The sequence below is a fragment of the Anoplolepis gracilipes genome, chromosome 10, assembly GCF_047496725.1.
Source record: "Anoplolepis gracilipes chromosome 10, ASM4749672v1, whole genome shotgun sequence".
Taxonomy (NCBI): domain Eukaryota; kingdom Metazoa; phylum Arthropoda; class Insecta; order Hymenoptera; family Formicidae; genus Anoplolepis; species Anoplolepis gracilipes.
Window position 1 is genome coordinate 12,058,318 of NC_132979.1, and position 27,103 is coordinate 12,085,420.

General features: G+C 28.1%; 1 long non-coding RNA gene across 1 annotated transcript in view; it reads right to left on the bottom strand.

Moving 5' to 3' along the window:
• Positions 1 to 3,927: 3,927 nt before the first annotated feature.
• Positions 3,928 to 27,103, bottom strand: part of LOC140670251 (uncharacterized) — a 64,278-nt gene continuing 41,102 nt past the window's right edge. Inside the window, exon 3 of the long non-coding RNA XR_012047515.1 lies at positions 3,928 to 6,130. This is a non-coding gene — a long non-coding RNA (uncharacterized lncRNA). The remainder of the gene's footprint in view (positions 6,131 to 27,103) is intronic.

A 27,103-nucleotide genomic window follows, 5' to 3' on the forward strand; every position in this document is an offset into this window, starting at 1 on the left:
AAGAAGAAATTTTAAAACCCTGTTCGAAAACGTCATGAACTAACCAAACAAATTTTATTTTTAAGAGAATAACAATGACAAAAAGTTTATATAATATAATCCTAAATTAATAAAATTTCTTTATTTTATAATAATTTTATAAAAATGTGGAAAACTCGGAGATAAAGGTCAGATATATATCAAGATTAAAAATAGCACCTGGAATTCATTTAGGAGATATTATCTGGACCGACAAAAAGATCAAGTCGTGCACGACATGCGAACATACATACATACATACGCACATACATACGCGTGCACATACACATACGTACGAAACGGACAATGCGAGTCTAAATCTAGCGGTATATACAAAGGGCCACATGCGATACTAATGCGTAAACAACGGCCTCGAAACCGCGTTATCAATTGGCGACGCTTAAGATCTGAGCCAAGCCAATACGCTATCTTCCCAAACCGATTGACCAAGGAAGTCGTCGTTAGACAATCTTAGTACGAACGGCATAACTGTAAGAGTTAAAGGTTATAAACTATAGAATCCAAGTTCCTGTATACAGTACCGGCCAAAAATATATCACCTTTAGTATTTTTGAGTATAATTTTATTCAAAGTGCATGGATATTTATAATATCATAAAATATATTTTGATAATAAATACAACTTACTAAATAAAATATTTTTCATAAAATAATATAAAAACTTAATTTTAATAATATAAAAAATTAATTTTGTAAGTAAATTAAATTAAATTTATGCTCAAAAATCCTAAAGGTGATATATTTTTGACCGGTACTGTACAATTCGTGAAATATAACAGAGTTTACCACAAGTGCACACAGTGTTCTTTAATCACATCATACGAAGACGTCGAGCCCACGAGCCGGCACATCAGATACAATAAACACTATCGTTGAAAACATCGATGGAAAGGCTTACTTAAACATCATAAGCACACTGGACAAAGAAATGGAAGTTCAAGTTCCTATATTGCGCTTAAAATCATTAAACGATTTATTCGACGATCAAGACCAAAAGCAATTTTAAGCAATCAAGTAGAGGATGAAAAATTCACAAATGATGAAACGAAAATCGAAGATAATAATAAAAATGAAAATCAATAGGGACTTATAATCGAAAACAAAGAAGAAAAAATTAATCAAAAAGAAATTGAAAATAATAATGAAAGTAATAAAAACAAAATTGAGAGGGAAATTTAAAATATTGATAACTCAAAAATTTCCGGAGAAAGAAGTTACCAAATCTCTCCTAAAAATTTCAACTATCCAACCATTCCTAGAGGGGGAAGTTACCAAATCTCTCCTGAAGAATTAATTAACTCAAAAATCTCCGGAAGAGATTACCAGACCTCCCAAGAAGGAGATGATTTTAAGGTTTCGGAAGGAAGTTTTCAAACCTCGAGAAGACTAGAAAACTCTAGCTCCGTCGATTATGAGGAGGGAAGTTACCAAACCTCACTACGTAATTCGACAAAATTTTATTCAAATAAGGAAGGGAATCTCTTATCCCTTCTCGACCTCAAATTTCCTCAAGTTGAATTATCTATAAATAAAAATGATAACACATCAAAAAACTCTCACGTTACTATTAAAGAACTCTTAAAAAAGGCTCAAAGATATAACGTAAATAATGTTAAAAGTCCTTCAAATATTAAATGCAAAATAAACCGTCTTCGAAAGCTTCTTCTTTCTTATTGAATCAATCTAAAAAAATTATAGAAAACTCAAAGCCAAGCGCAAACCAAAACAAAGAGAAACTCAACTAACCGGAGTTGAAAAATGTTTAATAATCTCTGAAGAAAAGAGAGGAGATCGACTCACTGAAATTATAGAATCACTAAGATTAGAACATTTGACCAAAACCGAAAAGGCCAGCGTAACAAAATTAATAACGGACAGTCAGAATCAATTTCATATTCCGGGAGAAAAATTAACTGCAACTCACGTGTTACAGCATAAAATACCAACCAAAGACAATCAACCTATAAATACTCGACAATACCGCTTTCCTCAGACGCATAAAGAAGAAATAAATAAGCAGGTAGAGGAACTCGTTGAAGGAGGAATTGTAAAACACTCTCCATACAATACTCCCATATGGATAGTATCAAAGAAAGAAGATTCTAAGGGAAATAAGCGATGGAGAATGGTCCTAGATTTCCGTGCCTTAAACGACAAAACCATTGGAGATCCGCTACCAAATATTGTCGACATAATAGATCAACTAGGAAGAGCACGATTTTTTTAGTATGCGATTTAGCATCCGGATTTCATCAAATTAAATCCTAAGGATTGCCATAAAACAGTCTTTACGACTCTTTTCGGACATTACGAATTTGACCGGATGCCTTTTGGCTTAAAAAAGGCCTGCTACTTTCCAACGCTTAATGGATCTAGTACTAACTGGATTACAAGGCCAAGAATTATCGTTTACATGGATAATATCGTTATTTACGCTACCTCCTGAGAAAAACATGAAAGAAAATATAGTGCTCTAATAGAATGAGTTCGTAAAGCTAATCTAAAATTGCAGCCAGATAAATGTGAATTCTTGAAAACAGAAGTAACGTATTTAGGACACGTAATTAGCAAAGATGGAGTAAAACCAGATCCTAAAAAATTAGAAGCAGTACAACAATTTCCAAGACCCAAGACACAGGAGAACATTAAACAATTCTTAGGACTTGCGGGATATTATAGACGTTTTATACCAAATTTTTCCAAATTTGCCAAACCATTAATAATATTATTGAAAAACGATACTCACTTTGAATGGACACCTGTACAAGAAGAATCTTTCCAATTTTTAAAACAAAAATTATGTGAAGAGCCAGTATTGCAATATCCAGATTTCTCTAGACCATTTATTTTAACCACTGACGCTTCTGGAATAGGTGTAGGCGGAATACTATCACAAGAAGAAATAAACAAAGACAGACTAATAGCATGTATGCCTCACGAACTTTAACGGACAACGAGTTAAAATATGACACTTTTGAGAAGGAAGCACTATCTATCGTTTACTGCGTTAAACACTTTCGACCTTATTTATATGGAAGGAAATTTACTCTAGTTACAGACCATAAACCATTAATGTGATTTAAGAACGCGCAAGATGCAAACATGTGAATACTGCGCTGGAGACTAAAATTAGCAGAATATGATTATGACGTTATATACAAAGCAGGAAAAACTAACGTAAACGCCGCGCCGACGCTCCATTGAAAAACCCAATAGATTTCAGGGAAGAAGATTGTAAAATCATGAAAAATAATGCAGTGTTAATAACCTAAAAGACACAGAAATAATTTCTAGAATGTTAGAGGAATCAGATAACAAAGAAAAAGAAGGCGACGATTTTCAATTACATTTCTCGGATACCGAGGAAGATTATGAAACTAGTAGTCTATACGACACCCCACCACATACTCCTGACCCACAGTACAAGTAATAGCAAACCGAATAATAGAAGAAGACACAATAAGTAACCCTCCTCAACCAAATAGGGTTGAAGAAGAAATATATCTAATAATTATTGCATAATTTTATATGTGTAATAAATAATAATTAATAAATGTAATAATATTAAATATAATTAAATAAAGACATATACATATGTAAGGCAAAATATAAATTATATGCATGTAGATATATATGTACGTATATGCATTAAACTAGCCAACTGATTAGAGCCAACTTATTAGAATGTAATAAAACTTATGAAAATTATTTGCTATTTTCCGCTATTTTTAGTTTAAAAATGAACTTTTTTGCTCGAACCATTAAAAAGTTACAAGAAGCTAAATACCTTTACATTAAGCTTTACTTAGAAAACAAATTTTGATACAAAAACAAAGCGAAAACTGCAGTACAAACATTAATTTTTAAAACAAGAAACAGTAAAAAATTATGTACTAATTTTTGTTCTTATTCTAAAAATTAATGTTTGTATGCATAGTAATAAGTTGTGACCTTATATCCAGACAAATAATTTATATATAAGTTTTATTGTGTTCTGATAAGTTGGCTTAGATAGCTTAATATACCTTATACATAAGTTTTGCTCCGTAAATATTATATATGTGAGAATGTTAAATTTATTTATTTTTTTATTTATTTATATTTTATAATTTCATTTGTCATTAATATAATAAGTAAACATATTTTTATTATTAATAAGATATAATAACTATGGATATGTATTAATGTACTGTACAAACATTTAGTTAAATGTTTTTAATTGTATTATTTATAAACAGATTCATATGAGAGTGGAATAGCAAAAGTAAAACTGGCTGAGCAATTTTTAGACATCAATTCGTCTGATGTTGACAATATTTCCAAAAAAAGTCGTCGTATTAAGGCAAGAAAATTTTCCGTTTCCGAAGACAACAATGATTGCCAAAGTACATTACCTCTTCCACCAAAAAACCAGTTTTAAAAACGTTATTTATAATAAATCCACAGAATAACAAAATTAAGCAAATGGAAACTTCATCATCTTTGCAAAATAAAATCCTTCGGAACCGCAATATCACTGCTAATACTGTACAGTCTGTGCAAGATAGTCCGGAAAAACATTCCACCAAAGCAAGCGTATCAAAAGACGGTAATAGTGCAATTATTTTAGTAGATATTGGTATCTAAAATGTATTTGTCTATATGAATTTGATTTTTTCATACTTCATCACATTATACAACTTTAATTTTATTAATAGTATATTTTTTATTAATATTTTAGAATTCAAAAAAGAATTATTACGAAGATGTAATAAAATAGACGCGAAGTTAGATCGTGTTGATGGGAGGCTAAAAAGTCTTGAAGGAAAACTAGAAAATGGACTCAAAGATTAAACAAAAGAGTACTTCGACATTGAAAATTATGTATCTTTTCCTTTAAAAACCAAGGAGGCTCTAGTCAAATTGGACCTAGATCTTTAAGATGCTGATTTTTTAAAAGATATAGTAAAATATAGTATATTTATTATTGCAACATTTACCTTAGATAATACTGAATAAAAAATCTGTCATTTATTATCATAAATAAAATGTGTTTTTATTATTTTATATTTATACATCTTTTTAGATACATTTTATGAAACATTTAGGTGGCAAAACTTATGACAAAATAACAGTTATTATTCTGAAATTTAGTAATTTTCTTTCTACTCTCTACTGCTGGAATGAAAAAAATGAAAAAAAGAAGCATTCAAAGATTTATTATCAGCTAAATGCATAAAAAGTAAGTTAAATTATATAAGGATAAATTTTTTTGTGAAATTGCATGATTATTTATAAAAAACTATGAATTTCTATAAAGTCCATTTTATATACACGGTGATTCAGAACAACCCAGGTGTTCTTGCAAAGTATTCCTGCGTTAATTCTGAGACGATTTTTCGTTTACGAAAATTTTGTCCGAAACTTACTTTTTAAATAAATAAATAAATAAATAACTACCGCTCGTATTCTAATCTATAAATAAATTACTGTCTATTCGGCCAATGAACGAGCAAATTAAATTGGACAGTATAACGTGAAGTTTGTTGGAGGTGAGATGTCTCTTTTTTAACAAGGAAACGTTTACATAATGCATTTGACACACAAAATTTACAATTTTACGCAACCAAATAGACTTAGACTGTGGTTGAAGAATGAATTTAATTTTTTGCCCTCAACCAACGAGGGAATGGCCATTCACTAATAACTTGCGATGTCTGTAGAAAGATTATAGTTCTTGCGTAGGAATTGCGGGGTTTTAGACAATTGACGTTTAGATCTATAGTTTTATAAATTCTTTTTGAAATTGATTCCCGTCACACGGAATATCAGCATTTGGTATTATGTTTATAATATTATTGAAAAAGACTGCGTACAGTCGAAATGTTTACTCGGATGTAATTTATTACAATAAAATTTTACTATTTTTTTGACGAACATCTAATTTAATTTGCTCGTTCATTGGCCGAATAGACAGTAACTTACTTTTTAAATTATAAAAGAAAATAGTTACCGAATCACGAGACGAGTACGGAAGGTAGGGGCGGCGCAATTCACCATCCGACATGTGTGTATGAGAGAGAAGAAGAGAGAAAGAAAAAGTTGTGTGTGATCTACAACAAATGCAATAAAATTATTTTTAAATAAATTATTTTAAGTTTGTTTTAATGGTTTTGTAATATTCCTGCAATATTCCATAATAATTTCAGAAATATTTTAATAACTTTTCTGTAATATTTCTGGCATATTCCAAAAAAGTTTTAAATTTATTTCAGTAACTTTTTAGAGTACATTCAGAAAGGTTTCAAGTGCAAGAACCACGGACATTTTGCTATTCCAGAGCTATCTCAGAGCTATTGCAGAAACATTTTGCAATGTTTATAAAATGTTTCAATTTTCAGATTAAACATTTCTTAGATATCTTTGAAAGATTTTTGTGCTGTATGGGTATCCGCGAATGCCGGTTTCTCGCAAGCCGTAATTTATTTGCCCGAGCTAAAAGTTTAGAGACTCCCGCTGCCTATTGCACGCTGCTGGGAATACCAACCGGTGTATTCTATGTATTTGTGTCCTCTCGTATTCTCATCTATCAATTCGACAACGCGTGAGTGTCGCCGATCCGCGGTGATTTGCACGTTTCGCCGCCGGAGAAACAATTCCCTACACTGTAAAAAAAGTATGTAAAGTTACACAAATAATAAGTGTAACAATTACTCTATTAATAATGGAAATGTACAAATTCATGTACTTTTACAAAAAATAGTACTTTTACTTCTTGTTATGTAAATAACTCTTTATATTTAACGAAAAATTACAAGATTAAAAGTATAATTTCTAGATTTTATGTAAATATATACTTTTTTGTAACATTTATATAGCATATAATATTACATGTAATATTACATAACAAATGAAAATTTTACACATTGTAGCTTGTATTTTTATGTAAATATATGATAATAATTTACAGCATATTGTAATTTTTCGTCAAATATAAAGAATTATTTACATAACAAAAAATAAAAGTACTAATTTTTGTAAAAGTATGAATTTTTACATTTCCATTATTATAGTAGAATAATTGTTACACTCATTATTTGTGTAACTTTATATATCTTTTTATAGTGTATATATGGTTTTTTTCTTATAATACAAATAATTATACAACAAGAAGTAAAAAAAACTAATTCTTTTAAGTGCATAAATTTATACATTTCCAAAAAGTAAAAGTATTAACTAATTTTTGTAAATATACATGAATTTGGACATTAATTTTACATACATTTATACGTTTATCCATTATTTAATAGTGAAAGACCCAATGTGCAGTATTAAGAATAAGAATAAATATTAAATAAGAGAGAAGGGAAAATTTTCTCTTTCTTTTGTTCTTTTAATTTTAAAATTTAATTCTTATTCTAATATCTTTATTGTATATTAGACCTAATTGTTATATTTATTATTTGTGTAGCTTTATATATGCTGTGCAGCATATGTACGCGTCGCCCCTTTGTCGTACGTTACTAAGTATGACATTGACGCCATCACTGGATCATTGCTTTGTAATGCGTGCGATAAGCCTGTACGGACAGGTTCAGTTGTTAGGCTTGTGCTACGTGCTATATGTGCTACAGTGATCAATGTGCTTTCTTTCACTTAGTAAATACGGAATTATTAACTTTTTTAACTAGATATAAAGATATTACGGAAAAGATTAAGAGAATTCGAGAGAAAGAAAGATAAAGAGAAGAAATTTCAAAGAAGAAAGACGCAGTAACTCGTCTGCCCGTCTTATGCAAAGAAAATAAAAAAGGATGGTTTAGTTATAAGTTTTTAAATTCTCGATTGCAAAAAATTAAATTTAAAGATGAAAATGAATATAACAGTATTCCATTCATAAAAGATTCGTGCAAAATTGCAGGTACTGCAGTCAAATTGGAAGATTATTATTAATACTTCCTTTAGCTATCTTTGATTCAATTAAGAATATTAAAAATGATGCTTGGCTATTAATACTACATCTTCGAGAAATCTGTTCTTTAATTTTTGCTTGTGCATTATCCTTTGGCCAGGTTGCACTATTGTAAGAAAAAATCAATGAATACTTATTGCTAAGATCAGAATGTTTTCCAGACATAAAATTAAGATTAAAACATCATTATATTTGTCATTATTTTTCTCTAATTGTATCGTTTGGACCGCTTAAACATTTATGGACTTTACGATTTGAAAGCAAGCATAGATATTTCAAAAATATTATTAAATACTCGCAAAATTACAAAAACGTAACGTAAAATCACGTAAGGCAGTAACCAAATATAAAGTACTTTCACTTTTTAACAAATTAAAAGACATTGAAGACATAAATGCTGACAAGGAAAATTAAAACTCATCAAAAACTTAAATATGCCAACTGTTACGCCCTGTAGACTTCACAATTCTTCCTTTTCGAAAGGAATGCATAAACATTTAGAGATAGTGATTCAGAGAACGCTCTACGGCGAAATATCAAACCGTGAGAGTTGTCACTTTAGTCACACTCCACGAATCTTACGTGTACAATAAAATTTTAACAAACCTCCGTAAGGCGAGACCAACTCTAAATAAGATAATTAAAGAAATCTTAGAAATTGAATTGAGCATAAACACTAGAACGGCTCTCTAAACACTAAAGGAATTTTAAATAAAACAAAGTCACCGTAACTCGAAGCAGTTGCTTAGAACTGCAATCGTAAATTTGAAACGACGACGAAAATTTAAGAAGCATTTGATAAGAGAGCTCGCCTGACGGACTACTTAAAGTGACAACTGTTTATAATAAATTTCTAAATAGCAATAAGCGACTCTGACCAAACTCCTCATTGGCCAAACGGAAAAATCTCTTGAATCAATAGAGAAAAACTTTTTGAGACTCGATGTCGAAAGAAACACCCCTCTAAGCATATGGAGGCATTAATTAAAATTCTAATTCGTCCAATTATCCAATGGAGAGGAGATACGAATTCTAGTTAATTAAAATTATTATTAAAATTAACATCATAATTTATTATAAAAATTTTAAGGAAATAAAGAAGAATAAACATACAGAATTTAACATTACTAGAACACCACAAGCGCGCGCTATTCATTGACATATGCGCTATAAATTTGAATATATATACCTCTTTCTCTTCCTCTCTCTCTCTCTTTTTCTGCCTCCCCCCCCCCCCTCTCTCTCTCTCTCTCTCTCTCTCTCTCTCTCTCTCTCTCTCTCTCTCTCTCTCTCCCTCCCCTTTCTCTCTCTCTCTCTCTCTCTCTCTCTCCCCCTCACATACACACAGACAACATATAAACACACACACATGAGATTCTAAAGTAAGGATACACAATAGTATATATATCAATAAAAATAAATAATTAAAAAATATATGTATTCAGAAATGAAAAAAGGATTAAAAAAAGTTTGAAAGAAGAGGAAAAAACTTTTGAGAAAAAACATGAAGAAGAAAGAGATAAAGAATTACAAGAATTAGAAGAAAACGCCGCAAATTTGTTAACTCCAAATGAAATTATAGGTAATATACAAGTTTACGATCAACCGTGTAAGTAAATAATAAATTCATTTTTATTAAAAAACTTAATAAATATTTAAAATTTTTAATAAAATATTAAGTATTTTTTAATTTTAATATTAATATGTGACGTTTTTATAAATAATAAAATATATTTACATACTGTGTGTGTGCGTGTGTGCGTGCGTGCGTGCGTGCGTGCGTGCGTGCGTGCGGGCGTGCGTGCGGGCGTGCGGGCGGGCGTGCGGGCGGGCGTGCGGGCGGGCGGGCGGGCGTGCGGGCGTGCGTGCGTGCGTGCGTGCGTGCGTGCGTGCGTGCGTGCGTGCGTGCGTGCGTGTGTGTGTGTGTGTATTCGTAAAAGCAAAAATAATTCATTATTATATTAAAGAATATGTTATTCTAAAACAAAAAATACATAACGTTTTATTATTATTAAATATAATGTGTTTTTTAATTTGTTTTATCATTAATTTCTTTTTATTATTTAAACGTTTTATAATTATATTATTTTTATACTTTTGCTTATTATTTATCTTCTTTAACTATAAATGAAATATTTATATATTTATATATATTAATTATATATATTATTTATATAATTATATGTATATAATATATGTATATAATTAACATATAAATTTAACAATATAATTGTATGTAATATTAAAAACATTAAGATTAAATATTATTAATAAGATTAAATATCATTAATTTCATTTTAAATAATATTTTAATTATTACTTTATTAACTAATTAATTAATTAATATTGTATCTTTCTATCTTCTCTGACTCCTTTTCTATCTATTCTTTGTTTTCTTTTTTTTCCTTTTTTGTTATTGTATTATTCGTAATATATATATCATAACACGCACGCACGCACGCACGCACGCACACACACAAATATAATTAACTTTATTAACTCTAACGTTAAATATAATAGTCAGCATTCATATTATTTTTAAAACGCAAAGAGTATATAGTGTACAAAGATAAATATAATATCACAAACTATAACTTTCTTATTATTTTATTTCTTATTATTTCTTAGTAAAAAAATATTTCTTTTCTAATTTTCTAATGATAAGAATGACATAACTTTCATAATTTTTATAAGTTTTATATGTATACATGCAGAGATCTGTAATTTACTTTAAGTTAATGAAATATTGAGTTCACAATATTTTTATATATTTTTATTTCTCTTTCTCAAAACAAATTTTGTTTGTGATATTACTATTATTACGTTACGAAAAAAAATTGGTTTTCTTCTGTAATTTAGAATATTTAAATATTATTAAATATTAATTTTAAAAAATGTAAGATTAGTATATGATATACTATAAAATACGTAAGATTACTTATATTATTAACATTGTACAAATTATTAATACATATATAGTAGTAATACAAAATATAGAAACGTATATTCTTTAAAATTAATAAATTATTAATCAAGAAACTAAACTATTTATTATTTATTGTTTTTTTATATACATGATCTTATATCAATAAGGTTTAGTGTATTTCAATATAATGTTATCAAAATTTTTAATCTTACACATATTAAAAATATTTTATATTTACAGAACATTTTCTAATAATTGCATTATCGCATTATAGCACTATTACTCCTGCAGACTTAAACAAAAAAGTCTAATAATAAAATGTAAAACTTACTTTTTGAATAAAAGAATTATGTATTATATTTATTTTATTTTGTTTGATTTAAGTTTGCAAAAGTGCTAGTGTTAAACTCTGATAATACAATAGTTATCAAAAGATGTTCGGCAAATGTAAAATATTTTTAATATCTGTATGATTAATTTTAATAAGTATATTATTATATACTACGATATTATTATATAGTGAGTAATATTGGAACTATTTATTTTAAAAGTGTATATTTACATACATTAGTAAATTTATAGCGTTTATATTATAGATAAAATTACAATACAATTTATGTAAATTTAAAAATACAAAGTGTATTTTTAATAATATAAAACGTAATTTTGAAAATATGCATAAATACTATTACAAAACTATTTTGTAGATTTACGTTATAATTGTGAATTCCATATTTTATTTTGTATTGTTACAAGTTATAATTGTAAATTCCACATTTTACTTTGTATTGTTACAAGTATATAAATTATTATTACACAAGGGTTTCTATACATTTACAAACTATTGTAAATTTTATACATAAAGTTGCACAAATATATATTCAAAATGTATTATTAGAAAACAATCCTAGAAATTTACTTTAATATGTATTTATGCAAGTTGTTTATTTACCATATAAGATAATAATTTTACTTATGAGTTATAAATTTACTAATGTATGTAAATATACACCTTTAATAGTTGGTCCCAATATTACCCACTATAATAGTTGTAATTTTACATGAAAATTTTTTAGTGTACGATTTTGTCGTGAGGATACTCGAGAGACAGTTCGTCACCAGAAACATAAAACTGACTTTAAAAATTCTTGCAAAATTTTCGAAAATTTTATAGAGAAGGAGAAAACTTTCTTTGAAGGTTCTTTGATGTGATAACCGCGCGGCGACAAACAAAAGTACCTTGAAAGAAGATCACTCGGTTGAAAGTGTCGCGGGATCTTTCGCGCGTTGTTGCGCGTTAAAGGAGGCATTATCCTCGCAGGTGTATCCTCCGTTGTAGTGTATTCTCGAGAAGCGGAACATATATAGAGTGCGTTCGGGGAGACACTGCCTAGCGTTATTTAATGCTATCACTGTTCAGGGAGTTAGCTAGTAGCACTACCAATACTACCGTGACGTCACTGATGATAGTATTTTATGTCATCATTTTGCGCAACCAACGCTATTCCTTCCAAGGTAGTGTGTCAATAGCGTTTGCGTTGGTAGTGCGATAGCGAATTCCCCGAATTCACTAGTAGTGTTCAGCATAACTAATTATTATAACTGACCAGCATAATGCGTAATAAAGAAAAATTCAGCGATATACATACATCAATATTTAGATAAATAAGACAATATTGACAATATTTATAAAATATTTACAAGATATTTATAACAATTATTTAAATATTTTATAAATATTTATATCAAAATATAACTTTTTTTCTTCCAAAAAGAAACATCATTAATATTAGTAAATCATACCTAAAATGTGAAATAGTATTTGATTAGATTTGAAATTGGTAATATGCTACGCTATTGCTGTTCATAGAACTTGCTACCGCTATCACGCTATTGGCTCCGCGAACATTTTTGGTAGCGTTTGCGTTGGTAGTGTAATAGCGAGTTCCCCGAACGCACCCATAGTAGACTGTAAGAAAGAAATCCCGGATAATCTCCGAATTCGGGATTCGCGTGCCAGAATCCCTCCTTACAACGGATACCAATCACGGCCGACACAAAGCATACAAGTAGAGGCTCTTATTTAGCCGCAGGATGATTTCGGCACAATTTAACAAACAATCATATTGAACGGGGCCCTTTTGTAGGTGCAAATTCGCATGTAAGTAGATGGCGGGAGGAATCCTGTCCCGTTCCTGAAACGCTTTTAAAGAGCTTACCGCTAGCATTAGCCGGACATTAGCTCTTCTCTCTCTCTCTATCATTTTCTGACTCCTGTTCAGTTTTATTCCATCGTCTAGTTCTAGTACACGGTAAAAAATTTTGTGTTAAATTTAACACATTTCTCGTGTCCCAATTTATCCACTCTAATTTCAATGTTAATTTAACAGAAGGCAAATATGTAAACAAATAACACAAATAATATGTAAAAATTTAACACAAAAATGTGAATTAGTGTAAGATTTACTTGTTAATTATGTTGTTTTAACTCTTAGAAACGATGAATATTAACTCAATGAAAAGTTAAAATAACATAACGACAGTATGTTATATTAACATAAGAATATGTTAAAAATTTAACACAAAAATTTCTACACAAGAAAATTTCAACAAAAATACAAAATGTTTTTTACCGTGTAGGACATGCAAAGTGGTGATTATTTTTTTGTCAGAGTAATTTTGATTATCCGATTGAAGTAAAAGTAATGCGCTAAAATTTACAATAATATTTTCTTACTTTACTCTATTCGTAATACTTTATTCTATTCGTGGTGCAACATTCATTTTTAACATTGCATTTAACAGCGGCTTTTTTATTAAAGTTCTGGATAGTAGAAGCTCTGGATACTGTAAAAATTAATATTGTAAAGTGTAAAGCATATCAAGTTTTCATATGATACTTTGCAAAAACCTAATACATATATTATATACATTTCTTTCACCGGCCGATCATTTAAATGTGAAAAAATTAATTATAGCTACTAATGAATAAACTCTTTAGGTATATCGAAAAATACGATAAAATTTAAAAAAATAAAAAAGTGTAACAATTATAATAAACCTCCGTTACAAATTTTTCGTACACCTAAAATATTGTATTCTCTTAACTTTATACTTCAATAAGTCTTATAATAGATTTTTTTTTAATAAATGAGAATATTTTCCTTTTTACGTGATATTTTTTAAATACCTTATTTATAAAATAAGTAAATATTGTATTTTAACCTGTCAAAGTTTTAATAAATAGCAAATGTTTGTAAAATTGCTTTTTGTTATCAGTGGGATTAATAATCTCAAATATTAAATAATAAAATAATCCCATTCAGTATATATTCTTACATATTAAAAATATCTGAAAGTACTCTAGAGAATTTTAAACTAATTGTAAGAGGATTCTTTTGAAATGCTTATTTTAGGAAAAGATATTATAAAGGTGATAAAGTAAAATATTTTTAATTTATGGTACACTTATATATCTTTCTTTTTTTTCACTGGCGGAGGAGGTGGAAAAGTATATCGATTTTTCGTATGACATTTTGAAAATTGGACATTATCTGTACCGGACGATCATAGACATTCTCGGAAATAATCCGGAATAGATTCCAGGAAAGTCTCAATCAAATGAGCCTGTAAAGGCGGAGGGGGTTTTAGTGGGTATTCCCTACAAACAGGGCGAATCCCACATAACCCACTGTTTTTGGCACATGGAGCGGCGGGTATGCGTAAATGCATTTTCCCCTCGTTAAAAAAAAATTATACATGAACAATAACGTTTCTAATAAATAAAACTATTTTGAAATCGGAAAAATGCAGTCAATACTATGAGAATAATATAGAAATTAAAATAAACTTACGTTCCGGAATCAATATAGTATTGATATGACTTTTTATATGTATATTAATATATAAAAGTCTTGAAACATAGACTCATTGATAAGATTTGGATATTACATCGAAAGATATAAAATATATATAATATTTTAGTAATAAGATCAATATATTGCAAAAATATCGTGATTTTTCGTATGATATCTTGAAAATCATACATATCTTTCATCAAGTAAACATAAATATGAAATAATTATTGCTGCTAATGAATAAAACTCTTTTCAACTCTTATAACTTGATTCCTTTCAATATAAAAGAAATGCAACTCACGAGCAATAATGTATCTTTTAATATGCTTCGTTTTTTATTAAGAGAATATATTTGGCAAAAAAATATGTTATGGTATTTATTATCACATCAAATAATAATTATCTTCAAATATTTTAGAAAATCGAACTTTCGGTGATATTAAAAGACACATATTACTAATCACGCACGAGTATGTCAACTGCAAAATCGGCATTAATTAACAGCAATTAATAAAGTTTCTTTTCCCGAAATTAATATATCAAATATTCGGCTATTAAAATGGTAAATTCAAAGATACAAATAAATGAATTAAGTCACAAACTGATGAATAGAATTATAATAATTAAATAAAATTAAATTAAATTATAAATATGTATTTATATATATATTTATATATAAAGTTATAAGATTCTCCGTTGCAACAACGATCTCGATTAATTAATTCTGATGAGTAATTTCCTATTTCTTTTCAAATCATGATTAGAAAGTGTAGCAACTTTTTTATTAATAATAAGGAATATTATTAATAAAAAGGAATTTTTAAGATGATATTTCATACGGCGATTATCTCGTTTTTATAAATTGTAAAATTTTCTTGTGTTACTGCATTTTGATACCTACTTCAATGTAAAATTAACGTATCACTGATATGTTATTATTTTTATAACATTTTTATGTGTAACATTTATGTCAACTTCATAATTTAACACTTCGTGTATGTCTCTTAAAAATGGAATATTATTTTGAGTACTTTTAACTCAATCATTTCAAATAATCAACATGTTTCAAAGTCAGTTTAACATTTTAAGAAAAGTTAAAGTAAATATCCAAATAATCAAGAATTTGACATACAAAATAATCAAATTTACTAAAAATAAATATTACTATTACAAATAATTTAAGTTAAAATAATTACTATTGTATGTTAATATAACATAAGTATAAATTAGAACGACCAAACTAGCCAAAATTCCTTTATTTAGTAACACAACGTTTCGACCATCTGGTTGTGGTCCTTTTCAAGTGTCACTAGAATTTAAAGGTTACAAAAGAATCAAAAATTAATAACGAAATCAGCGCAAACAATAAAATGTAATAAAATCAATATAGGAACAAACAAACTCATACATACATTAAAAAAAATAAAGGATGCAATAAAACATGTATAAAAGTGAAATAATTACACATTTCGCTCGTTAAAGTGAGATAGTAATAAAGAATTTTGGCTAGTTTGGTCGTTCTAATTAATCTGCTGTCTTTCATCAAATACTAGCGATTTCAACCTTTAACCTTGAATAAGTATAAATGTTTTTTTAAAGTATTCATATATTGATATAACTCAGAATAAAATGTATTAATTTACACTTCAAAATAGTTACATTAAATGTATTAACATAAAAAGTCGTAATGTTAACAAGTGAAATATTCAATGCAACATTTTATTTATTCAATGCATTGGGTTCATTGACCTAACAGAAGGTGGCAGTTATATCTGCCTGTATCAGTTCTCCTTTGTCTTCCTGCGTCCTGCGTGTTAGATCTTGCGCAGGTAGAATACGTGCATACAACGTAAAATCTACAACGCAGCAGTGTTTCCGAACTATTGTAAGAGTACGCAATTTATTTGCGATTATATATTCGTGCAAAGTGAACTGAGATGTCATATGAGTATTGTGAATTGAAGTATATTGTGTGTACGATTTCTTGTACAAAAATGAATTTTTTTATACGTGATTTCGCTATTCATCATTTTATATTCGTGTTAAGAATTTGTGGATATAAAATTCACTTGTTTTCCGTGTGTTTTATTAGAATATCTAAGTCATACAAATTGGTTCGATTCTTTATAAAATAAGTGTACCAATTTTATTTTCTTTATATAAATGTAAAACTGAGATTCTTCAGTGATGTGTTTTTGTACGACAAAAATTTTATGTATATACATATATTGATTAGGCTACCAGATAAAATTATCTGTAAAATTTTATTTAATAACCAATCGAATTTTGTCGTACGAAGAAAACGCATTAATGAAATCTTAATCTAAGAATAAAGTAAGTAAATATAACTATTTTTTTATTTTTATTATAATGTTCGTCGACCTTTATGCCTTAAAAAGTTATTTATATATTTCAACCTACTACTACTATTATAGTTTGTATTATAGAGAAATACTTATTAAATAATGATATCCACACGTATAAATAAGCAAAAAAAAATTTAATTTTTTTAATATTTTTTCTATTATAATTTTCTATTTATTATTAGAATAGCAGATAATAACGATATCTTTAATCAATTTCCTGAATCTGTTCCTTTTACGCAAAGCACTTATTATGATTTTAAAAAACAAAATGGAATGAGTTTTATTTTCGAGTATAAAAATGAAAGACATTAGGTAAAAGTTCTTTACCCATATAAGGCGATTTTTGGCGTGACTCTGGTATAACAATCAAAGTATACCAAACTGTACACTGAAAAAAAAAATTTGCTGCACGAACTAAATTCGTTTAGTTGCCAAAAAATTTGATGAATTTAACAGTTGTTTAGTTCCTTGTGATAAGCAACAGTTAATTAAATCAAGTGATATCGATTTTTGCATGAAAAGTACCCAACTAAATTATTTTGTTCGAAATACTATAACTATTTATATATATATTTTAAAATATTTAGTTGTAATTTCAATATATTTATTTGATTTCCAAATATCGAGAGGACTAAACAATTTCGTGTTAATTAAAAAATATTGCGTATTTTTAAATAAATAATTTAGTAGGATCAAAAAAATTTTTGTTTATTCAAAGAACAGAGTTTATCAAATTTATTCTTTTAAAGTAACAAAAAGTTTCGCATTTGTTCAAAATCATTTTGATAGACGGACTAAGTGTGATCGAAAAGAAACTAAATTTATTGTTGATAGACGTTTTTAAATTCATCAAATACTTAGTTGTTTGATGCATGATTTAGCTAAATATACATGTTATTTAGCTCTATCGACAACTAAAGTATGTTATTGAAAATTACTTAATCATCGTGTTAAGTCAACTACTTTACGCGAATAGTAATTCAACTAAATCAAAACGACAAAGTACAAGTTTCATTTAGTCGAAGTAAACACAATAAATGTATAAATCGATCAGTAAGTTTTGATCATCAATTTTGTTCATTCTACGATATCATAATGGTTGATCGATATTTTTGTTGGTTCCATTGTGCAATATTTAGTTCCGTTCAATTAATTCCGTTCAACCGATTTGAAACAATAATCATAAGTTTTATTCTATCAGATGAACAAAATCATTAACCAAAACTCGACGGATTTATAAATTTTATCTGTTTCTTTTGACTAAACAAAAGTTTGATTTAACGATTAAAATTTAATTGAATTTCGCTTGTGTTGTAATACCGCTAAGCGAGATGCCGCTAGTTTAATCGCACAGGATATCATTTTCAACATTGCCTGTTGCCATGTAGAAGGGGTATAAGGAAGAAGCCGAATCGCCGAGCCGTACACATACACGGCCCTTTCTTTGTGTGCGCTCATATGTTGCGTATCTTCTCACTGATAAAGTTATCCGTTGTAGAAGAAATGTGCGTTTTTTATATGTACACTGAAAAAAAATTTATTTACTCTAAAAAAATATTTAGTTCAATACGTTCAAATAAGTATTTATTTAAATTAAGCAAAAACATATTTGAATCAATAAAATATATTGCTGAATAGTAAAATAGACAATATATTTTACTAATTCAAAAATATTCTTGCTTAATTTAAATAAATGCTTGTTTGAACGTATTGAACTACATATTTTTTTAGATTAAGTAAATTTTTTTTCAGTGTACGAAATTCGGGGGCTTAATCAACGCGCACATCGCGGTGCGCAGGCGGCACAGCGAGGACCTCGCGTAGGGGCCCTCATGAAGGGGAGAAGACGAGAACAGACTAGTCCTGACGGATACGAGTGTTTTACAAAAGTTTTCGTGAAATACGTAATTATCTTACAATACTGTTTTTGTGTAGTTTCATGGTTAATTATTACAAGTTAATCGTCAATTGTGAAACGTATGAAGAACAAACATTATGGCCAATATTATTCGCAGTTGGGGCCTGAAAGATTCGATTGAATCAAACATAATAAAAGTATTAGAAGGTATGTATTATTTTAAAAAATTATTTATTATCGTTATTTGCAAGGTTCATTCTATAAGTCACACCGTTTTGTTTCGAAAATATCTACTGTATGTTTTTAATTGTGTAATTTAAGTTGTTAACGCATTTTTTACACATTTTCTTATGCAACAATTGATTATATCAAAATAATTTATCAGCAAAACCGTAAGATTTCATCATAATTTATTATGATTCCAATAATGTTTGGATTGCTATTTCTTTATTTTCATAAAATATTTTCCGTGATATACGGGTAAAAAGTGTTCGTAAAAAAATGTACACAAAGGTTTGGTATGCGTATGCGTATATAGTACACAGTGTCTATCTATAAGCATACCATCAAATATCCATGTAGTAATGAAAGTACATTGAAGAAAAATATTTTCGATTTTACAATTTTATCCTCACAGTGTTCTTAGACAAAAATTTAGTTCGTAAAATGAAATATTTAGTTGAATGAAAGATTCTTTTGCTCAAGAAACAAAATTTTTTAAATGTTTGCAAAATGTTTTGTTAACGTTTTATGCTCATTTTGTCAAAGCAAACTTTTTGTCATCTTTTAGAATATAATCGAGTTTTTATAGTCTCTTAAAAAATTCGATTATATTCTAAAAGATGACAAAAAGTTTGCTTCGACAAAATGAGCATAAAATGTTAACAAAACATTTTGCAAATATTTAAAAAATTTTGTTTCTTGAGCAAAAGAATCTTTCATTCAACTAAATATTTCATTTTACGAACTAAATTTTGGTTTGGTTTCGCATTTTATTCTAAATTAAGTTGCTATTCAAGATAATAATCATTGAATATTTATGCAATTTTTCTTAAGAAAATCAGATTAGTGACGATAATCTGTCCGATCTTACCCCGGAACTTATAAAGGAAATGATTCCACTTATCGGATTACGACTCGAATTTTTAAAAAAATGGACGCTGGCGTACGCGCAAAAGAAAATACCTGTTAGTAGGCATAATGAAAAAATATGGAGAATCTTTTTAATTTTGAATAAATTCATTTATTTAGCAACATTTATCGTTTATTGTATTAAACAGATCGAGAGTACGGATTCTGAGGAGACATCAGAGAATGCGACTTCTGTACAAAGTTCTTGCTCTTCTGTACAAGATTCATCAAACGATTACGTTTTAAAAAGACAAAACGCTTTTTCCGGAAAATTATCATACGCTTTAAGAACAAAAACTATATCAATCAAAGCAATTTTTAATACAAATATACAAGGAGAAGCAATACTAAAATCTTATAAAACATCAAAATCTTTGACCCGCAAATCACGGAATATCATCGTTATGATCATTTTGACAGAATTAATGAATGAAACATGCCAGTAATTTATTTCACTTTTTTATATACGTTAAAATTTATATTTTCCAATATACATCTGTATCTATACTATAATAATATTTTATTAATTAATTTTAATACTTATTAATATTTGTTATTTTTATTTAATATTAATTTTTATTATATTTTATTAGTCTAAGAAATGAAGATTTTGAACATCTAGCAGAGGCGATAGTAAAAGATTTTCCCACCGAATCCGTTTCCACGTATTATATTCCTGCGATTCCTAAAAAGTTATCTCGCGTTGGAAAATCAGTAATTTCCCGCGGAAAATTTGTTGACAAATATCGTAACAAATTACGTCAACTAAAACGCATTCGCGTGGGTAATCCATTGGCAGAAATTACAAACTTTCAACAAACCGAATCTTCTGATTTATCCTCCGATAAAGGTACCAGGCAGTTTTTTCAAATTTACTTATATTTAAAATTAAAATATATACTATATAGTTAAAATTTTATTTTTATATGTCTCAAATGGATTAAATTTAAATTTTTTCATAATCTATAGAAACTATTTGTGAAGCTGAAGGATGGCTCAAAAGTCATTCCACACCGTGGGAAATCGTCGTCAATAAATGAAAACTTACTGCTAAATATCGACACAAAATTATAAAATTAAACCGGAATTTGAAATTGTGCCAAATTTTTGAACGATGGTCTATTTTAAAACATCCGAATGCATACACATTAATTGAGGAGGATTATGCATTTCTGAATCTACCAGCGTTAAAACTGACTCTAGAAAATTGGAAAACTTTCTTTGCAAAGATATTGGTAATTCGCCCACCAAAAAAAGATGACGACAACGCGCGATCTTTATTAGAATTGATTCAACAAGAAGAATTGACGGACAGTAAGCATCTTTTTCTGTAAGCATCTTGTGTATACTACTTTCACTTCAATTCATTTTATTTGATTGCACAGATAACAGAATCGTTCTGCAGTTAAGACTGCTACCTCATTTACTTCCACCGAAAGGTCGCATACATCTAAAAAAGAAACAATGGAAACCCTCAATAACAGAGTGCAAGGATAGCCTGGTAATTCAAACAACAGTAAGTATGATAATTAAAATTCGATATGATTTTTGACACTGTTTTCTAATATGTATAATTTTGCATAATTTTATATAATTTTCCGCAGTTAATAGCTGACATCACAAAAATCCAAGAAAATCGAAGAATAGTAGCGGCGAATCTTGGTATAACCTTGCAGCCATATATTATCTCTGTCGGCCCAACAATTTCTGAAGTAAGTGATTTGTTTATAGCAGTTGATACCACCGAATATAAGGTATCCTCAGCCTTAGAAGCAATCGATTTATGCTTCAAAATTTTTCATATGCTTGATGTCGAATATCCACTCGAAAGTGCCCATCTATGGTTATTGTTTCAACGAGTACTGTACGATTACATATGCGATGCAGATAAAATGACGCCGTATGTAACCGAAACTATTTCTGACATTAGAACAGTTGAAATATCCACGCGTAGTTAATTATATATGACAAAATTTTTTAAATTTTATTTTGAGATCTTATTTTGTTGTTTGAAGAAAACGACATTTTTTCTTTTACTTTATTTTGCCCTTTTTGGTAGAATTACCAAGATCTTTGCAAAAAAATTCATTTCTTTCATTAAAAAGGAAACTGAAAACTAAAATTATTTTAAAAAATTTTGTTTTAATTTTACGAAAATAAAAGAAGCAGAAAATGATTGTGTGCCCTTTCTGTTATAAAAGATTTGATTCTAAAATTTATTTCATTTTTCACGTCAAAATGCAGCATAAAGTAATGATGTTATCAGTTTGCAAATGTTATCAAAATGGGTGTTCGAGAATTTTTAATAATTTTTATACTTATAAAAGACATTTATTCTTAAAGCATTGTATATCATTTAACCGAACAAAAATTCAAAATAAAAATTCTAATATTGCTAATTGTAATGTTTCGAAATTAGAAAGTTTAACTGCTTTTAGTCTTGCCTCTATCAATTCATTTGATGAATTTTCACAAGCTATATGTTCTTTTAACGAGTCATCAGTTTCAAATATTGAAGATTTCGAGTTCATAGTAAAAAAAAGAAATCTCATCCTTCGTTTCTCAACTCTGTGTCAATTCTTCCACGATCATTCATTTTTAGTTTAATTAATAACTTGAATAATTTGTATAATCAGATCTTAATACCGATTTTACAGCAAAAATGTAATTCTACAGATCCCAAACAATCACTATCGGATCTTATCAAAATGTTAACTATAATGCAAAATGGGTTTAATTATTTCAAAACTGATCATCAAAGCTTAAAATATTTTGAAAGTTCGGGTGCACTTATTAAATCGATTAACATTTTTGCATCATTAAGTTCTCGTTTAACTGGAAGAAAACGCGAAGCTATCATATCAAATACAGAGATTCAAGTTATAAGTATAAAAATGGTCTTGAAAAAATTTATGGAACTACCAAATATTTTATCTACAATTTTAGTACACATTCAAGAATGTAAATGTAGTGAAGCAATAGTTTCAAATCTTCAAAGTGAATTGTGGAAAAATATTGAGTTGAAATTTGAGGGAAAATTCGTATTTCCGTTGTTATATTTTGACGATGTTGAGATCAACAATCCTCTTGGTTCTCATGCTAACATACATAAACTCGGTGCCGTCTATTTCTCATTAGCATGTATTCCATATGAATATAGCAGTATACTGGAAAATATTTTTTTTACGCAACTCCATAACTCAAGTGATCACAAATTTGTTGGTAATATAAAAGTATTTCGCAATATCGTTGACCAAATCACCGATCTTTCAAAAAATGGATTGATAGTAAGTGTAGATGGACAGGAAAGAACGATATATTTCTCATTACTAGCAGTTGTTGGTGATAATCTAGCTATAAATGATATTTTCGGTTTTGTGACCAGCTTCAACTCAAAAAATTGGTGCAGAATATGTACAGCGGACAAAATCGAAACACAAAGTCAAGTTAAAGAAAACCCTCACATGTTACGAACTGTTGAAAATTATAGACAGCACTGCAAAAATTTTTCTACTGGCATTAAAGCTGAGTGCATTTTTAACGAAATTCCAAACTTTCATATTATAGAAAACGGAACTGCTGATATCATGCATGATGTTTTTGAAGGATATGTAGATATGAGATTGCAAAAATTTTAAATATTTTTATTACTAAAGAACATTTTTTTTCTTTCGAAATTTTAAATGAGCGCTTGCATCATATTGATTGTGGTCGAAACTTTTCAAAAAATGTACCAGTTTCAATTTCAAACAATGCTCTTAAAACGCAATATTTGATAATCTCAGCATCGGAAATGGTTTTTCTAATCCAACATTTCGGTATTCTCATCGGTGATCTCGTCCCTGTAAATCATACAGTTTGGGAAGTTTTCTTGACTTTGCGTGAAATTATTAGTATCGTAATGAGTTCAGCGTTTACATCTGCAACAACCGAACTATTCGAAACATTGATATCCGAACACCATTCCGTGTATTTGGAAGTTTTTGCTGAGTCACTTAAACCTAAACACCATCTTTTACTACATTATCCACGACTTTTAAAACAATTCGGGCCACTCAAACATTTATCGAGCTTGCGTTTCGAAGCAAAACATAAAACATTCAAAGACAATGCTAAAGTAATAATGTCACGTAAAAATTGTCCTTATACTTTGGCATTGAAACACCAACTCGCTTTATGTCATAGATTTCTTTCTGGAAAAGGATTCTCTAATAGATTAAGTTGGGGGCCTACATTAAACCAAAGAATAAATGATCTTGAAGATTACTGTAACTTTAAACATGTTCTTCCATTAGACATCCAATGCAAACATATACTTGATACTTGGGTTAAAAACAATGGTATTATTTATCGTAAAGATGTAGCTATAGCTACACATTTAGATAATAATAATATCGTGTTTGGTAAAATTCGTTATATAATTATTGATAATATGGACCAGATATTATTTATATATGTAGAGTTGCATACTAAAGGTAGTGACAGACATTATTGCGCATATGTAGTAACAGAAACATGTGTCTGGAAACTTACTAGATTAAAAGATTTATTCATATATGATCCTCAAAATGTGATTACAATGACCAATGGTAATTTATATATTTTATTTGACTAAGTGTAATTATTATCTATACTACATGTAATATAAAATGTTTTTTATATGTTTCATGTTTCTTTTTTAGATGTAATTTAGACTGTAATTAATAAACAAATATATTTTATGATATTCTCTGTATCTTTTTATTCGTAATTTTCATTCCAGAAACACAGTTAATATTTTTGCAAACTAAACTATCTTATTATCCTACGAAATTTCAAATTCTATCAACCGACTATAAGGCTCCATTCACGAAGAAAATTTTATAGTAAAAATTACTATAGTGTGTAGTAGTTGCGGACCATCAGAATTATTTTGAAGTAAATTACTATGTAAAACTGTAAAAATTACGTAAATTTACGTAATTTTTATAGTTTTACATAGTAATTTACTTCAAAATCATTCTGATTAATCCTTCCCAATGATGTTTTATTAGAACTAAATATTTCTTTCAACACGGAGAAAATTTTATAGTAAAAATTACTATGGTGTGTAGTAGTTGCGGACCATCAGAATTATTTTGAAGTAAATTACTATGTAAAACTGTAAAAATTACGTAAATTTACGTAATTTTTATAGTTTTACATAGTAATTTACTTCAAAATCATTCTGATGGTCCGCAACTACTACACACCATAGTAATTTTTACTATAAAATTTTCTCCGTGTTGAAAGAAATATTTAGTTCTAATAAAACATCATTGGGAAGGATTAATTAAATGACTTTACGAAAAGAACAAAACTATTATGTTAGCTTAACATACTATTTAGTTTCTTGAATTATATGATTTATATTATTCAACTTCTATATTGCAATTTTTCAACAAATTCTTTGGTTTGGCAAACTGAGCCTTTATTAATTTAACAAAAGTTTTATTTAAAACCGCAAGTGCATCAGTACATAAATTACAATTTTTTTTTCGTTCATGTAAATCTATACTTATATCAACAAAATTCTGTTGTCTGTCAACAAAATATTCATATAAATGATGTGTTCTTATAGATACATGAATCATATCTTTCATTCATGTGACAAAATATTTATTTATACCAAAGAAGTATTCAGTTGCTTTCACTTTATATTTTGCTATACGCTTCATATATTTCATTCCTCTAAATAAACTGGAAATCTTTTTAGTTAATATTTTGTGGTCTTAACAAATTTTTTATTTAAATAAAAAGAATTTGTGTTGTCTTGATAAAAGTTTTAACTAAAATAGCAAAACATTCGAATGTACTAATCATCGACATTGTTCCTTTAACTGAGTTAATAAATATATAAACAGTATATTTAATCCATTCAACAAGATATTCACTTCTGTTTAATTGATATTTTCTTATTTCGATTATATATTTATATACAGAGATCAAAAGTTTAGTGTAAATAACATAATTTTAGATGCTTTATAATTCCATAAATATGAATTTTAATTAAATTTGAATCAATATAACTAAATTCTTGTTCCATTACATTGCATATTTTGTTGTTTGGAACAATCCTTCGGTTAAAAATAAATCGGCTTTGTTAATTCAAATCACGATCTATCCAAGACAACAGAATCTATCTACAATTTAAACAAACGTGTTCGTACATCAAAAAAATATTTTGTTGTAATAACTGTACATCATTATACTGAACTTTCTGTTTTGATGGTTTGAATAATACTTTCTTTACAACATCAACAAATTATTTCGTAATATTTTAGTATTATTTATTTGAACGTATCGGACTAAATTATTTAGTTGGGCTAAACAGATTTTATCTATTTCAACCAAATTTTTTTTCAGTGTACCAGAACGTTTTCGTGTGTTTGGTAATTTGTGGTAGAGGCGTGGCTAACTGTTTTGGAATCTAGGTAGTTGATACCACATTATACCGAGCAATAAAGCAAGATACTTTTTGTAAATTTTAGGTAAGTTGCAAATAGGCGCCAAATATGAATACATAAATAATTAATTTTATATATTTATTGTGTTGGATTTATTTTATTTTGTTAAACTTGATATTTTAATCAATTATCCTACAAGCATAAATTTAAACTATCAATTTTGGATGCTTATAAATTTACAACCTTCTATATTTATGGATTATTACTTCTACTAGTAAATAAAGTTAAATTCTATCTAGTTAAGCACTGATTGAAATATTGAGTTTTGTGTATGAAATAAAATTTTTTTATTAATTTAAAAAAATTTTATTTTTATTTATTACTTACTTATTAATTATATACATTATGGATAAAAGTACAATTATTTAATATGCACTGATAATCATGGCCAACCAATATTGGATGAAAATCGAAAATTAATATATTATTATATAAAATGTATGTAAAAATTATGATATATGTATATTAATTTCATCTTAAAAATAAGAAAA